Source organism: Emydura macquarii, unplaced genomic scaffold, assembly GCF_026122565.2.
Source record: "Emydura macquarii macquarii isolate MOO-44397 ecotype Brisbane River unplaced genomic scaffold, CSIRO-AGI_Emac_v2 contig_1263, whole genome shotgun sequence".
Classification (NCBI taxonomy): Eukaryota; Metazoa; Chordata; order Testudines; family Chelidae; genus Emydura; species Emydura macquarii.
This window is the reverse complement of record NW_027131400.1, coordinates 7,530,966-7,547,143: the sequence shown is the minus strand read 5'-3', so window position 1 is coordinate 7,547,143 and position 16,178 is coordinate 7,530,966. Positions and strand designations below refer to the sequence as shown.

At 39.8% G+C, this 16,178-nt stretch overlaps 1 protein-coding gene across 3 annotated transcripts in view; it reads right to left on the bottom strand.

Moving 5' to 3' along the window:
• Positions 1-16,178, bottom strand: part of COA1 (cytochrome c oxidase assembly factor 1) — a 64,479-nt gene that overhangs the window by 14,193 nt on the left and 34,108 nt on the right. The window contains exon 1 of one of the 3 annotated variants that reach the window (XM_067550374.1): positions 5,790-5,893. The exons of the other annotated variants lie outside the window; for them this stretch is intronic. The gene's annotated coding sequence lies outside the window, so the exon portion shown is untranslated. Of the gene's footprint in view, positions 1-5,789; positions 5,894-16,178 lie in introns of those variants that run through there. 3 annotated transcript variants of the gene reach the window in all.

The window sequence follows — 16,178 nt, the reverse complement described above, 5'->3', positions numbered from 1 at the left end:
GTTGAGCAAACTATATTCTGCTGTGCCCCTGTTCTTTGGTGAGGGTGTAAATTTCCATAGAGTTTATTACTTCACTTACTGAGGGTTGGATTTCCTTTCCCTAATCAGGATGACCACCTGTGTCCCTATCAACACATTTTAACACGCTTAAACAAGCAACAACTGGTGACTTTTGAAGTGTGATCTATAAAATATAAGTGAGAAACAGGATTTTGGGTTCTCAAACATGCATTAATGCATGTATATTTTCAAAGAGCAATAATTAGGATTTTCATGCTAGTTCTGCTATATTTACCATCTATCTGGTTTTTCTTAAATTAATGGGGTGGGTGAGGAAAGAATCGTACTTTGTGGAAAGTAGCAAACAACTTGGGAACCCAGTGACTGTAAAAGAATCTCAGAAAGAGACAATGAGTTTCAGAGAATCCGAGGGCCCTATAAGTGGAGCAACTGAATTTAGAATATTGGCAATTAGTATTTTTATTTTCCTGTTAACAGCCATCTTCTACAGAAATGTCTTCCTAGCTAAAGTAAGAATCTGCTATGCCACTAAAGGGCATACAAGTCAGCTTGTGAAGAAATCTCTGTTTATTTCCTACAACTGATATTTAAAAGCACAAGTTCCGAGCAGATTCACACAAGAGGAGGAAGTGAACTGCTTTGCAGGAAGAGTCTTTAATTTTAATGTCCAGAGCAAAGCTAGGCTGAGATTAATGCACATGAAAGAATACCAAATCTGCAGCATCAAAAGCATGGATGTATGGTTCTCAACACCTATATGTCCTCTAAAAAGAGAACGAGTATGAAATCACAGCCTTCTAATTGCTGGGCAACTTTATTTAACACAATGAGAATGTAATATAAAGATCCAGGCCCAGGAGGTGATGGTCAGGCTTTGGTTTGAAGCTGTGTCAGATCCAGGGTTGGAGTTCTATAGCACTGAAATATAACAAGCCCAGGGAGCTGAAATGAACTTGTGAGATTTTCACCAATTTCAAATGGTGGAATTCTCTCAATAGCAGCCGTTCTCATGAGACTTTGGCTCGTTTTGAATCTGAGCTGGAGGACCTTGAGAGAGAAAGATGTTTGCCTTTAGGGATTCCCTGAAACTTCAGGAGGTTTAGATTTTAGACTCTGGTGTATGCACCTCTCTGATTATTTAAGACCTTCTCTTTCTATCCTCATTGAGGTTGGCCAAACATTCCTTCACAGGTGCAGCAGTGAAACAAAGGGCACTTTCACTGCATGACGTGTGTATTCATAACATCTTATTCATACATTTCAGACTACAGTCACTGAAGTGACAAAACTTAGAATCTCAGTTCTTTAGGGGCAGGGACTATCTTTTTGCAATATGTATATACAGTTACTAACACAATGGAGCTCTGATCCATGACTGGGACTCCAGAAACTACCACACTAATGGAAACCATCATGCTGAAGACTGAGGGAGCTGCACAAAACGTAATGTAACCATTGCTTATTAATTCTCCGCTCAGCTCACTGCCCCCATGCCTGTGTGGAACACAAGTATACCTAGATATGCCATAAATCCAGTCAGCCAGAGGTTTTTATACTTCGAACCAGTGCAGTTTGAAATGAGCCAAGTGGCACCTGCACTAAATTCACTGTGGCCAAATGATGAGAGTTGAGGCGTTTGGTGTCTGAAAATCAGATGATTTATTTAGGTGCTCACGTATGATCTGAGTGCCTAACTTCAGGATGCTGAAACTATGTCCTATGCATTTTTTTTAAACTCCCTCTGCATCTTCAAATCAGCAAGTCTGAATGAGAACGTGATCAGGTCATACATGCAACTTTTCGTGACAACAAGTCACGTGTGGAGGACTCAGAAGATCAGGGATGTGGTAGGGAAACCTCACTCACATCTCCTCATGTATTTCACACTCTTGCCCACTACTGACAAATTCAACTTACTCAGAAGAATGATTATAACAACCCAGGGCTCTTGTAAGATGAAATAGTGAGTTGCTGCCTTGTGCATATCCAGCTGGGTGGGTCTGATCCGGTTTCTCTCCCAACAATGTGCCTGGACACACAGGGATACAGAGATGGGTTGTCGATACTTCCCACAAAATACTTTATTCCCCAATACTGTCACAAAACAGAGGAAGTATAAGTAGATGTAATAGGTCTGCTTCAACAGTAATATTTTAATTCACTGTTTTCTAGTTACCTTCACTGAAATTGTACCTCATGCTAGTGCATTTTGAAATGCCAGTGCAGATTTTGCACAAAGTACCTACCATGAACAAAGTTCAACCACTTTTAGAGCACTTAAGTTTACAGGCACTCACGTCAAGAGAAACAAGAGGTGCTTTTTATTATTTCTTCCCCATCCCCATCCAGGAGTATTTTTACATTCAGAAAGAGAGATATGCTGACTTGACTTTGAAATATCCTCACCACGGTCATTCCACAGACTCCTCTCTAGAACGGTATAACTCTTACAGCTGAAAATGCTTTCAAGGAATAGCTCTCCATATAAGAGGGAGATTACTAGACCCCAATCGGTCAGAAGGCTGTGTACACCTTCGGTGAATTTTCTTCTTCTGCCTTTTACCTCTAGTTAATGAACTATAAAATCGAGAGCAGTCAACATATTTATTATGAATTCATAATAGCCACCCATCCCTCTCATCAACTCCTGCAGATACAGCACATCTGGGGAAACGCACTACAATATAGGATCATGAATGCATCATTAAATAAGCTAAAGACAGGTTTCTTTTCCTTTTTCACCATCCAACTTTTTAGCTGTTTTTCTTCTCCTCCCTCAATCTCTTCTTCTTGTGCACTTTCATATTCTCTCTCATATTCATTTATTTTTATTAATTGTCTTTCATAGTCTCCTCCTTTCCCCCACCACCGTCACCTGCTTTCCACCCTTCTTGTTCATGTTACGCTATCTCATCCAACTGGCTTGTCTCCTTTCATTTTCTTTCCTCTCAGCTTTCTTCATTCGGACCCATCCTCCATGTAGTCACCCCATCCTCAGACTGCTGCTCTATTCTTCCTCATTGGCTTTCTCTGATTTCTCAGACTTTTTCTTTCTTGTGTTGCTACCTATCACCCCTTCCCATTCACTGCTGTGCTTTCTCCCCTACTCAGTCTCACCATGCCCGAGGTTACCCTTCGGTAAAATGGATTTTGTCTACCTTAATGGGGATAAGAGAGCTTAAGGATCAAACCCTTTTTGTTTTGCTCCCAAGTTCCACTGATACGCAAAAGTTCCATCCCTAAATTTGCTAAATGCTTTCAGATTCTAGGATGAAAGGCTTATGTACAGATTAGAGTAGGGGGCACACCGTGGACATTTCTGAAGATAAATGCATCTACCAGTCACCCATATTGAAACAATATAGATACACCTTAAAGACCTAAAAATAGGAAGAGTCACAGGAGAAGCAGGATAATTATAGTTGTAGCGTGACCCATATTTGTATTTATAGTTGTAGCTGTCATGTGACCCACATTTGCTGCTGTTAGAGAATGGAATTATAGGTTAATACCTAATAATCTGTCATTAACGGTCCTAGCTGTATGCCTTTTTTGGGTTTTGTTTTGTTTTTTTACAAACATTAACATCTTGTGTTTAAAGGTGAATTACAAATTAAAGTAAGAATAAAGAACAGAAAAAAAGTACATGTTATAGTCAGTTTAAAAATGTAATTGGCATGTGTATTTTAACAATATCTGAGACGTTTACCTGAGAAGTCTAAGGTGCAGACTTCCTGGTCTCTGCAAGCATGAGTGACATCACAAGAACCATAACCAAAGGTTTGAAAGAATCATTCTGTTCTAAACTATTAATTTAATTCCCTAAATGCACATGAAAACTGAACAGATACCAACTTGCCAGGCATATCTATCACAGAACCAGTGAATCATTCCTGCCACACATTGCCTCTAAGAAGAGTCAGGGTCAAAGTACAACTCTCAAATTACCGTAAAAAACTTGCTTAAGAAAATGGTGATTATGTTACTTTAGCAACTATCTTGTATTGTAGATATGAGAGGAAAAACACACAGCTTAAGATGAGCGTGAGAGAGATGGGCTGTGAAGCAATGGACACTTGCATAATGTGGTGTGTGTATGCATCTTATTTGTCCACAATTCCCTAAAATGTGATCACTGAATCTGCAAGACTGGTGATAATTTAAGAGTTCGTAAACCATTTCTGAGTGAGAGATCAGAGAAGCTGCAGTGCCTTGAATGCAATAATAGCTATTTAGTTCTCAGATCTGCTCATTGACCATTCATCTGTGTCCAATACATTAATGCGCTACACACTGACAATTTTCCAAAAATTTAGAGGAACTGATAAATATCTCTTTAATTCAGAAAATATAATTCCATTATGGAAAAATATGTAAACAGAAAAGATTTAATAATTTACTGTAAAATGAGAAATTTTACAATAAAAGAGCAAGAAAAATGGAAGAAATTAAAAATGATATATTTCTATTAGAGAAGTGCCCAGAAACACCAACAAAAGATCTTGATTAGAGCGGGTCAGGAATTGTCCAGTGAGAGAGGTTTTTGTTGGAAAATGCAGATACATTTCCATGAAACATTTTGGCTTGGATGAATCTACTTAGACAAACTTTATGAAACACCAGCAGTGGTCCAACAGAACCCTGCCTAGTTTGCTGCTGGAGACAGGGTTTCCAGGGACCCTGCTATGGGGCCAAGAGCTTGGAAGCCCTGGTTCAATAACTGCTCAATCTATTAAGGAAAAACAGGATTTAACAAAAATAGAGCTTAAATGTACTGCAGTTTAAAAATAAGTCTGAAATACCATCAAGGTTAATGAAGCATGTGACCTAGAAACACACTACTCTAATCAGAGAAACAGCTAGACTACCATATATTTTGAAAATTCCTCCACAACATCAAGCTTTTCATTCAGACAGACTGAAGTTGGTATGTTCATAGTCTGAGCTTGTGAGATCAGGTGTGGAGGTCAAAGAGGACCAGGGAAGTGTCAAGGAAACTGCCCCACACGTGTCTGGCCATATTTCAAACACTCAACATCTGTTGTCGGTACCTTCACTGAATCTAAAGAATGGCATTGCTTCATTCATTGATCGTGTACAGAAAAGGGTGTGTTGGAAGCACAAAAGGCAGCTGGATCTGAGTCAACTTCTCTCCATAAAAAGATGTTTCAGACTGTGGCTGACTCTGCTCTGCAATCCCCTTACCAGAAAGTGTGCTAGAAAAGATTACAGGGAACATGTACTGTTACAACCTCTTAATTTATTTACTGAATCTTAGGTACTTGCCATAGTAGATAAGCAATTCACAATCTTTAGTGTTCTCACAACACCCGTATGAGTGAACTCCCCATTTGCAGATGGGGAATTGAGGCAGAGACATTAAGGGTACATCTATATGGCCAGTGGCAGCGAGCCTCTAAACTCACATAGGTAGAACGCAGATACATGGAGCACATGCTACTGCACTAGCAATAGCTGTGTCGACAACATTTTTAAGTTGCAACTTGGGGTACAGCTCAGGCTCTGAGGCCCCCCCCAAGCTATTTTTAGCCCTGTAGTGTAAGCTCCACAAGCACAAGTCTGCCATCCCAGGCTTGGAGATTGCAGCTGTAGGCTGTGGAGACGTACGCTAAGTGACTTGCTCAAAGTCACATAGGAAGTCCATGGCAGGGCAGGAAATTGAACTTGGGTCTCCTGAGCCCTATGTGAATGTCCTAACCACTAGCCCATCCTCCCCCTCTGTCCTTCTGGCTTCTTGAGCCCGGTACCTTCCTCAGAATTCCTGTCTGCTCCTTCACACAACTCCGAACTCCTTCCGGCTCCTTCACACAACTCTGCACTCCTGCGCACGGCACGGCACGGCACGGCGCGCCTACTCCTCCAACTCACGCTCTGTCTGTCTGGAGCAGAGGGTTTTAATCAAGCACCTGGCTGGGTCTTAATTGGCCTCAGCTGCTCCTAATTGCCCCCTCATGATTTCTAGCTAGTCTGCAGGGAACAGAGCCCTGAGCATTCTGGGGCTTACATACCTCCCTTGTGGCCCCGCAAAGTCGCGGGACCTCCTTGTCAACCTTCTCCTAGCCCTGGCCAAAGTGGCCATCTATAACACCAGGGAGAGGAGGTTGGCTGGGGGGGGCCCTGCGACTGTGGGGCCTATTTCCGTTCCTCTGTCCGTTCATGCAGCTGGGCAGAGTTCCTCTGGGCAGCGTCTTCTGGCTCCCTTGACACCTTCCGGGAGCAGTGGGCGCTGTCTAGGGTTCTCTGCTCGGTGTCCCGTTCAGGCTCCCTACGTTTGATCCTTTGACTCTCACGCCCGTCCCTGTTTTTTCAATAGTTGTCCCACGAAATCAGTTGAGTCTTGGGTCCAGTGGCTCCTCCCCTTGGGCTGGGGGAGGGGCCTTTAGCAGTGGGCAGGCTCGTCCACTCCCATGGAACTCAAATAGTAGCACTCTCCTACTGCCCTCTGCCCTTGCTATATCACACACCCTGTGAAAGGTGAGCCTTGTTGAACAAAGACAACAAAGGGCCACTTTCTATAGCAAAGGTACATTTGGCATATGGGGGCCAATCCATAGCTCCTCGGTGAAGCTATTACAATTTTACCCAAGCCCAAGATCTGAAGTTCCACAGCATGACACACTCTTAAATATTGTTCATGGATAAGATTTTTTTAAGTGGCAAGTGATTCTGTGGGGCCCCGGTTTGTGACTGCTCAACCTAAGGTATCTTTAAGGGGCCTGATTTTCAGAACACTGTGAAAGTAGGCTCTTGACACTCAGTCAAGCACCCAAAACTAGTTGCATAGGCCAATCGCATTTATTATTCCCCTTATATCTATGGCTACAAAACTTTCAAACATTCATTTCTTGGGTTTTAAATTCCAGCATTTACAAGTAAGTTTGACCAGAAGGTGTGTTTATACTCTCTTCCAAAAGAAAGTGGGAACATTTAAGTTAGCTGGAAATCATTCCTTTAATTATAGTGGAAGAGACTCATCCCCACAGACATCCTAAATTGAAGACTGTACAGGAAAGACTTTTTCTTCAACCATGAGAGATAAATATTTCCATATGTTTGTTGTCTTATTTTTCATTGTCTCCTGTTCAGTCCCCAACTGCCATCTCTGCATTCCTGCGGGTGGGGAGGGCTGATACGGTGATACCATGACTATAGAAAATCTTGTTTTAAAGGACCTGAAATTAGATATGAAAGCCTTCAATACACTTACTATAAAAATAAGTGTCTGTGTTGCATTTATTTGTGACTTAGGTAATTCATATGGAGGCAGTAGGGGTAAGGACACGGGGCTGGCAGGATTCCTAGTTTCTATTCTCAGTTCTGGTACTGACTTATTTTGTAGCTCTGGCCACAACCTTAACCTTTCTGCGTCTTAGTTCCCACATGTAGAAACAGACACAGTAATGCTTACTGTTGGGATTGTTTGGGAGGTTTCTGTGTATGTAAATTGCTTTGAGATCCTAGAAGGAAACCCTTCTAAGTGTGAGTTGTATTAAGTATATTGTGCACATACAGAGGGACACAACTGCTTGCTTCAGCAGCAAAATATAATAAATAATCACCCATGAAGGGGAGGAGGGAAATGGGACACCTTAAAAATAAAAATCAAATGGCACTGGGGTGTGTTGTTAAAAGCACAGAATAATTATAGTAGCTGTAGTTTGTACTTATTAAAGAACTGAAGAGCCTGTTAACACTTTGTTACTAAACAATGACTGCCTTTCTTAATTGTATTCCTCTGTAGACAAGCACAAAGGCAGAGGTGGGGAAAACAGTCACACCTTATTTTAAGTCTGTTTGGAAGTTTAATCTTTGTTTTTCATCATTTGGTAGTGTGTTTGGGTACTTCCTGCTGGTATCTCTTCCAATTGGTTCTTTACTAATAATATAATCTAGCTGTTATATACAGCTTTTTCATCAGTAGATTTCAAAGCTCTTTATAAAGGAGGTCAGTACCAGGAGCCCCATTTTACAGATGGAAAAACTGAGGCACATATCAGTGATGTGACTTGCCCAAGGTCATCCAGCAGCCAGGAGTACCAACTAAGTCTCTGGAGTCCCAATCCAGTGCTCAGTCCATTAGGCCACTCTGCTCTAGGGAAATAAGAAATAGAAGGCCATATTCAGACATGGTGCAAGTAGGAATGGTTTCATTGAAGACTCAGTTGATTCCATCAGAGTTGCATCTGCTTATATCAGAGCAGAATTTGTTCCATTATGTCTTGTCTCCTTGCTGTCTGAGTGTATGCAGATGACTAAAGGAAAAAGAGGGGAATGAAGCAATTGTTTCCTGCTTCTTCAAAAAAAACCAAAACACTCTCTAAAGTAGATGCCTTAAAATCAGATCCAAGGCATCAATTCATCTTTTGGGTTCAGCTGAAGCATATAAAACACTCTCTCAGGCGGTGCTCTAATGGTTTTTGCCATTGTCAGGCCCCCTTCAGTGAACTACTGCCTTGTAACCAACTTGACAGCAACTATTGTTCTACATTTATTAATACCATACGTGCTATCTTCAAAATGACATGTTCCAAAGGCCAGGCATCAGCTGTGCTCTGCTCTTGCTGTAAAAATGCAAGACAACTGCACAGGACTCCTGCTGATAAAAACATATAAATAAATAAATGCTTTTAAGATGCGACTGTCACATCTCTTTAGGTTTCAATCACTATTTTGTGCTGTCTTCTTCCCAGTGCCTTGAAATTCCAAGCATCTCTTTTTATATGTTTTCTTTTTGGCTTCTGCAGTCAAACGTTCTCTTCAGTTCTTTCAGGGTGGGTGGGTGGGTTGGTTGGTTTGTCTGTTTGTTTAAATAAACCTAAGTTCCAGAAATGTGAATCTACAAAAAGACGTAATTAACCTTACGATTATTTTTTATCCCTTTTTATTTTAATATAGATGCTTTTCTACAAGCATTTTAGTCTCTCCTACAATTATTTTTAGTTCAATGAATTAATGTGTACTTTATCAATAATCTGATGCACATCACAAAACCAGAAGTGTCTGGTTTGGGAGGGGGAAAAAAATCAGTAACTTCACGCCTTTGGGAGCTTTGTGTAGAGAAAATCATTTGTTGTATTGCTTTAAATCAATGACCCTGTTTTCTTTGCTGCTCCAACAGGAAATTACAACCTCAGTGAACATTATTTGAATAGTGTCTTCTGCAATATACTTGCACTTGCTTAGGGGAAAAAATTACATAAACCCTAGCAGTACTTCTCTGTTTGTTTATTTTTTATTTTAAAGACCATGTATTCTACAAACTATACTATACTTTGGTACAAAGATCTCCAGGCTGCAAGTATTTTGATTATTTGGAAACACATTCATGATAAAACAAAGTATGGGAGATTCTTCTCAGTTTCCAAAGTTGAAGAAAAGCCCTTTAGACAGGACTTAATAATTAGCCAATTAATTATACTACATGCAAAATGTCCTCTTTGCAAGTCAGCAAGATGCTCTAGTATTACAGAATGTAATTTGCCATCTCTTGTGATGTTACAAATTTCAGTTGCAATCCTTTCATACTAGTCAGACCTACTGATGCCAGATGTGGTGTATGGATGCTCGCTTGAAGAGTGGGAGAGAAATTAGCTCAAATGTTAAGTTCAGTGTTTATGAAAACACTGGTCTCCTTTAGCTGCTCTATAAATACACTAAACACTTTAAAAACAACAACAAGAAGCCTGCTTCTCTTGTCATCACTTTACCCCTAATTCCCATAATGCTCTGGATTTATGATAGTAAATAAAGCCTATGCTTAACCAATCTCTTAGCATTTCCACTCATCAAGTTTGTATCAGCCATTTCCTACCAAGTGCTGGAGTTGGCAAACACAACTGCCTCCCCCTTTAACTCTGTGTACATTACTTTTCTGCAGCGTGATCAGACTGCCAACTATGAAGCTTGGTATTCCCAGTCAACGCCCAAAATAGGGTACAGCCGTTTGTAGTACAATAGCATGGTGTTGCCTTACTTGCAGGGCTGGGCTCCCCTGACACACCACGCTTCACGTTACTCAGGAAAACAACTTTTGACCCTGAAAAACATTTTTATCACCTAATCTTTTCATCCACTCAATAGGCTGGATCAAAATTAGATTGTTTAACAATTAATATTTTATTCTTAGGCTCCTCTCGCTATTTACTATGCACATTACCATCCTTTTCATCTTGTTTTTAGCAGCCCTTCTATGCTCCCTATTCTTCTGACACAAAGTAGAAATACTAGTTGTCCGATGTATTTCAGATTTATTGTTAGCTATGTCATGGCTGGTCCCTCCTGATGCAGAATGGAATGGGCATGTTATGGAGTATGCAAACCAGAGTATGCAAACCGGAAGCAACACATTGCTGTTAACCCCGGATTTTGTAAATTCTCAGGGCTACGGTTAGCCTCCCTGATGCCTCTCTAAGATGTTTTAATAGCTTTCAGTAGAAGGGCAGAAGGAGAAGAGGACAAATAAATTGCTCATTCCATAAATATGAACTGGTTGGGTTGGTTTTATGCCTTTGACTGATAGGACACAATTATGATATATATATATATATATATATATATATATAAAAGAGAATGAAACTGTGGAGTGACCGATAGCATTGTGTACACAAAGAGGAGAGGATTTTCTGCCCACAAAAGAGAGGCCGCTGTGATATCCGCAGTACAATGTACATCATAATCGAAGTCTCTTGAGTGGTGAAAGGTGTGCTTTGTGACTAATGCATTTCAGTAATGCATTTCTTTCATCATGCAGGTTGACTTTACTAGATAAGTCGTTTAAAACAAAAAACACCCGAAAAACAACCCCACACAATTAGTTGTCAGAAGTTGTACCATTGCCCTTTTAAGGCTGTGTTTTTCTGCATGCAGAAACTGGTTGGGAATCAAAAATGCTGAAAAACCTAAAAACTGCACTTAGCTTCAAAACAGAAATTGTGTTTTCTATAATCCACGGTCTTCGAGGTTTTTCCTCAGGAGCCAGAACATGTGTGTCTCAAGTGGTCTGTGTTTACAAAAAAGAACATATAATTCCATATGGGGAACAGAAACGAGATTACACTGCAAGAAAAGAGATTTAGTGCTGCATAATTTAAGTCGATTCAGATGAAAAAATTAGATCAAGAGCTGCATACTGTTACTTTTGATCAAAAGGAAAATGGCAATGTGCAGGGCCAAAGGATGGAGGGTGTCAAGTATGGGAAGAATGGGAGGAGAGAGCAGATTTCCCATATAGCACTCTCAATCCTACTTTGTGTGTTTTGCTGATGCCTACATTACAGCTAGGCTAAGGACTAGCAAACATGACTAAACATCATATTTTCCAACCTCACAAGTCTCGTTATAATCATTAGGTAGTTGACAACAGGAAAAATCCCCAATTCTGTCCAATCACTTTCAATTCATTCAGAAAAACATAATTAATTTCTGCACATGTTGTGAAGTTTAATTTTGTGAAAAATCTGAGTATGTTCTTATTGGAAACATGTCCAGTGTTTGACTGGGAACAGCTAAAGAAACCTGAGAAAAGAGAATAACTGACTAATTAGTTGTTTCAGTCCCACTTCTAAATACAGCTTCCAACTCCTAAATATAAAACTTTCATACTAGGAGTCCCTGGTGTATGATTCTTGCTATGTTTGCAATAATTAATTAATCTACAGTGGCCCAAAGGTTACTACTTGTTTGCTTGTTTATTCATTATTCATGAATTATCCTACTGAAAATGGATGCATTCTTTTTTTAGTGGCAGCTACTTGTTTTCAATGCTTGCATGTGTACCATTTTGCTTACAATGTGGTACACAGTACAGGAGTTGGAGTTTTTAAAAAATAAAATATTATTCATGCTACAGCCAAGATCTCTTTAAAAAAAATTATATGAACAGGTAAGACAGACATCAGTAAACCCTTGCCAATACCATCTACAGCATTTACCCGAGTGTACAGCAAATAGCACAACTGAGCCACAATCCTGATTGGGACCCCCAAGTACTACCAAAATACAGATTATAATAATAATAATATATAATAAAACAGTACCCCTTTAAAACATCAATAAATCTGTCTTTCATCCACTGATCTTAAAGCCCCAATCAGCTAAGCCTTAACAATAGTTTTTTAAAATGTAAAGACCTACCATGTTTCTATCAAACCAAGGTCTAATCAATTAATTGCATTCCCTGCTCTAGCTTTGTTTTAGACAACAGCGCCTTCTGGTAACAACTTACTCTAGCTCTAAGTAGGTATTTCAACTACTAGTTATGTCCCACGGTACATATTACATCACCTTTCCTGAGAGATGTGTCTGAACAATTCCTTCTCTTGCTTTATCCCTTTCATAACATCCTTCGCATTCCTCTTTCAGTATTTGCTGTTTCTCTTTGTGATGGCATTCATTCGACAGCATTTAAGAAAAGGTTACATAGCAAATGGGTTACTGTTGGAGCTGATTTCCCCCACACTGCTAGAGAGGAACTGTAGTACACAGCTCCTCTGGGTGCTTTCATGACAACTCAAGCAGTCGCTATGAGTTTTGGGGCAGAAGGAGAGCTGCCAAAACAACAGATTCTGTTGTTTTACCTGAGAGAGTGACAAATTTAGTGAACAAAGAACAAAAATAGTCTTCATATCTAGTATGGTCTGCCTGGGACTGGGAATTGAGACACCTATATTCTACAACTCTCAGCCACTGTGCTCTTTGCTCGCCTAGCTACAAATACTGGGCCTAATACAATGACCACTGAAGTCAATGGTTAAGATTTCCATTGACTTCAATGGTCATTGAATCAATACCTTTCTGAGGTTTCATTAATTAATGTTTTTTGAAGTGCTTTCAGGTGCTCTTTGGATGAAGTGTCTGGTTCAAAGCCCTCTGAATTAAATGGGAGTCTTCCCATTCACTTCAACAGACTCTGGATGAGACCCTGTCAGAGCCATGTATATAAACTTTTATGGAAGAAGTTGAAAGAACTGGGTGTGAAGCTGGGGCGGGGACGGGAGACAAGAAGGAAAAGATTTCACCACTGACCTCCATTGCTCAGATCTGTAAACTTGAAAAGCTTTGATACATTTTTTTTTTCTTTTTGCATGTCAGGCTGTTTTTTTCCACAGGCCTGGAGAAATAGACTGGGGTTATCAGTTACAGAACAACAGCCAAAAAAGGCTGATCTGTCAGTTTAAACTTCTTTTGACTAAAGGTAAATGGCAGAAAAGTGAGTTGTGATGTAGCTGCCATGCACAAAACATAACAGCTCTACTGTGATTTCCTTGACCTGAGTGGATTGTGTATTATATTGGTGTAAGTCTTACAGTGTAGATTTCCTGAGAATCTTACTTTTCTCCTAAGTAAAGAGGCTTTTTATACTGGTCAGGGAAAGCATTATAAAAGAACCCTGCTAACACTGACAACTATGTATTTTTAAAAATTGCTGTGCTATAGATCTGATCCAGAGCCCCTAGAAGTTAACTGGAATCTTTCCATTAACTTTTGCAGGTCCCATCATGATCAATTTGCATTATCTGCGTGATTAACTATAAGTTAGTATTTATTTTATATCACCACCTATTTCTATAGCATTTTTCATCCTGTAGGACCCCAAAACACTTTACAAATACAGCAATATGTGTTCAATAACTAAAGCATCCTGTGCACAGAATAAATTGTACAGCACCAACATCCTCAATAACTTTAGCCTAATTCTTTTTATGTAAAAAATTAGGGTGAATAACTAAATGGTGAAATAATGGATGTTAAAATGGTGAAACACTAATAATGTTGAATCAATGCATGATGTGCTGTTGATGTTATACAAATAACAATGTTAACAGAACAGGAAATTATTAAAGCAGATAGGAAATACTCTACTGATTATTCAGGTGGGATGAGTATCTAGGAAGTAGCTAATGCAACACCATAGTGAATACCAGAAGTCACTGCAAGCAAGGACTTGTCTAGTTTCACCAAAAGAGTATGATTAGTGCTGGATGGTGTTTGTTTTAGTATACTTTCTTGAAGTTCAAAGTCCAGGGAAGGCAAGATTATTGAGAAGTTCCATTTTCACATTCACTGTAAGAATCTGACATATGAATCTATTCAGGGTGGTCAGAGATCTTCATTTAATTCTGAGCCAGAAAATAATATCAAAGAAAATAACTTTAAAACCAAAGGAGTTTGTTTCCAAGTTTGCCCTGCAGTTCTGCCAGCTGTGGGTTGAATCATGAATTCCTGTTGGCAAGAGGGCAGGAAAACAGCAAAACTGGTCCCAAGTTAGGGTCTGATCCTGCTCCAACTGAGCTCCATTGGAGTTCTGCCATTGACTTCAATCAAAGCAGGATGCCCTTAAGTTTGGAGAAGAAGGTTGAATCTCAGTGGCATTGTCTCCTACAGTCTACAGCCAAAATCAGAGAAGCATCTACATGTGATCTCTGTGGGTGGAGGAGGGATGTCTCTGCAATTCTGGGAGCTTGTCCAAACGTGTGGGTCTTCCCAGAAGTTGAACATTCGGATACTGTTACATGGACTCCCATTCTGCACTCTCAAATCTCACCCCTACACCAAAGGGGATTTTTGGCCCAGGCAGTGAACCAGTGGGGACTTGCTGCCACAGGGGATGGGAGAGATGGCATGCCCATGGGAAATACCACAAAAATCACTGACCATCTCCACTAGTGTCCTGACCCTCCTCAGATGTCCTGAGGATCATGTATTGTGCCCTCTGTCTTCCCTTCCTCACCCAAAGAGATAATCAGTGGCGAAATCCATAAGGTTGCAGAGTTTTTTCCTCTTAGCTCTTCCCCTCCCACAAGTTTTTTTAAGCAGGAGAGAATCATTTGGCCCTCTAATTTTTTTATTTTTATTTTTTATTTCACTCATTTTTGTTGTACCTATCACCATGACAGCTAGGCAGCATGGATGCAAGAATTAACAAACAATCCCACCCCATCCCCATTCCCTGAATGTATTACGTATGCCTCAACCAGAATCCTTAAATAACATAAATAAGATTAATGCACAAAATTCTGGGAAGGAGGAGGGTTGGGCCCCTTTAGGAAGAAAATGCATATGGGAGACAAGCGCAGGGACAAAAAGGAGAAGAGAGATTTTACTCTTCGCCTCTTCCCTTTTTTCCCAAACCTCTTTGCAATTCTTCAGCTACAGTAACTACACTTAATTTGACAAAACTTTGGCTCTTTCAAGTTATGATGAGATAAAGCTTCCCACCAGGGCATTACAAGCTTTCTAAGGTATGGGCAACTGACAAGTTAGCAGTGGTAGTAACTGTAATAACAAAAAGTTAGAAAGGATCCTATGTCCACATATATACAGGAATGGAAAAATGAAATTTGTTATAGCTGGGAGCTCAGAGTACAGTGCCTGTGAAAACTGCAGCTTCCAGTAAAAGCCTATGTTGTTTGCATTTTTTCTTTTTGTTACAGTAGATTGGTGAGTATTTACTAAACAAAGCACTCAAAGTTGCAACATTTGTATTTAAACATTAATAAATTATCAAGACATGATTGCTTCAAAACTCCATTGCCCGAGGTCAAGGCCTAGGAAATGGAAAATGTAATTTCCAAAAAAGATGACAGCAAGTGCTGAGACGTGAATTTTTAATCACAGGTTAGTACAAATGACTAACACTTATGTAAGATAATTGCTTTGCTATTCAGACCTGGTATTTGTATTTCTGTATGTAAAGTTCAAAACTTGCAGTGCTCTTTCTGATTTCTCTTTCTATAAAAATCAGAGAGGCTGCTGGATTCTGGAAGAAAATCCCTCTTTTTCATAGGAATGGACAAAAAAAAATGTAGGGAAGTAATGCCGTGTGATGGGTACAAATGGAGATAGTCAGAGGAGCACTAGATCTGTCCCGTCTAGAATTATATGAATCTCGGAGTTTCATCTAGTCTTTAGTTATGTTACAAAAGAATTGCAGCACTCTAGTACCATCTTATTTATTTGTATTGAAATCTATGTAACATAGGTACAGTATTCTAATGGATCAGGTTTGTTTCATGTTGTGTCAACATGGGATTGTGTAACTGTGACTCAATGTTGCCATATTGGTTGCACCATCGTGAAGCAAACATTGCAAATGTAAAGCCAGTTGCACTCTTCTCTACCCCTTTCCCACTCCTCTC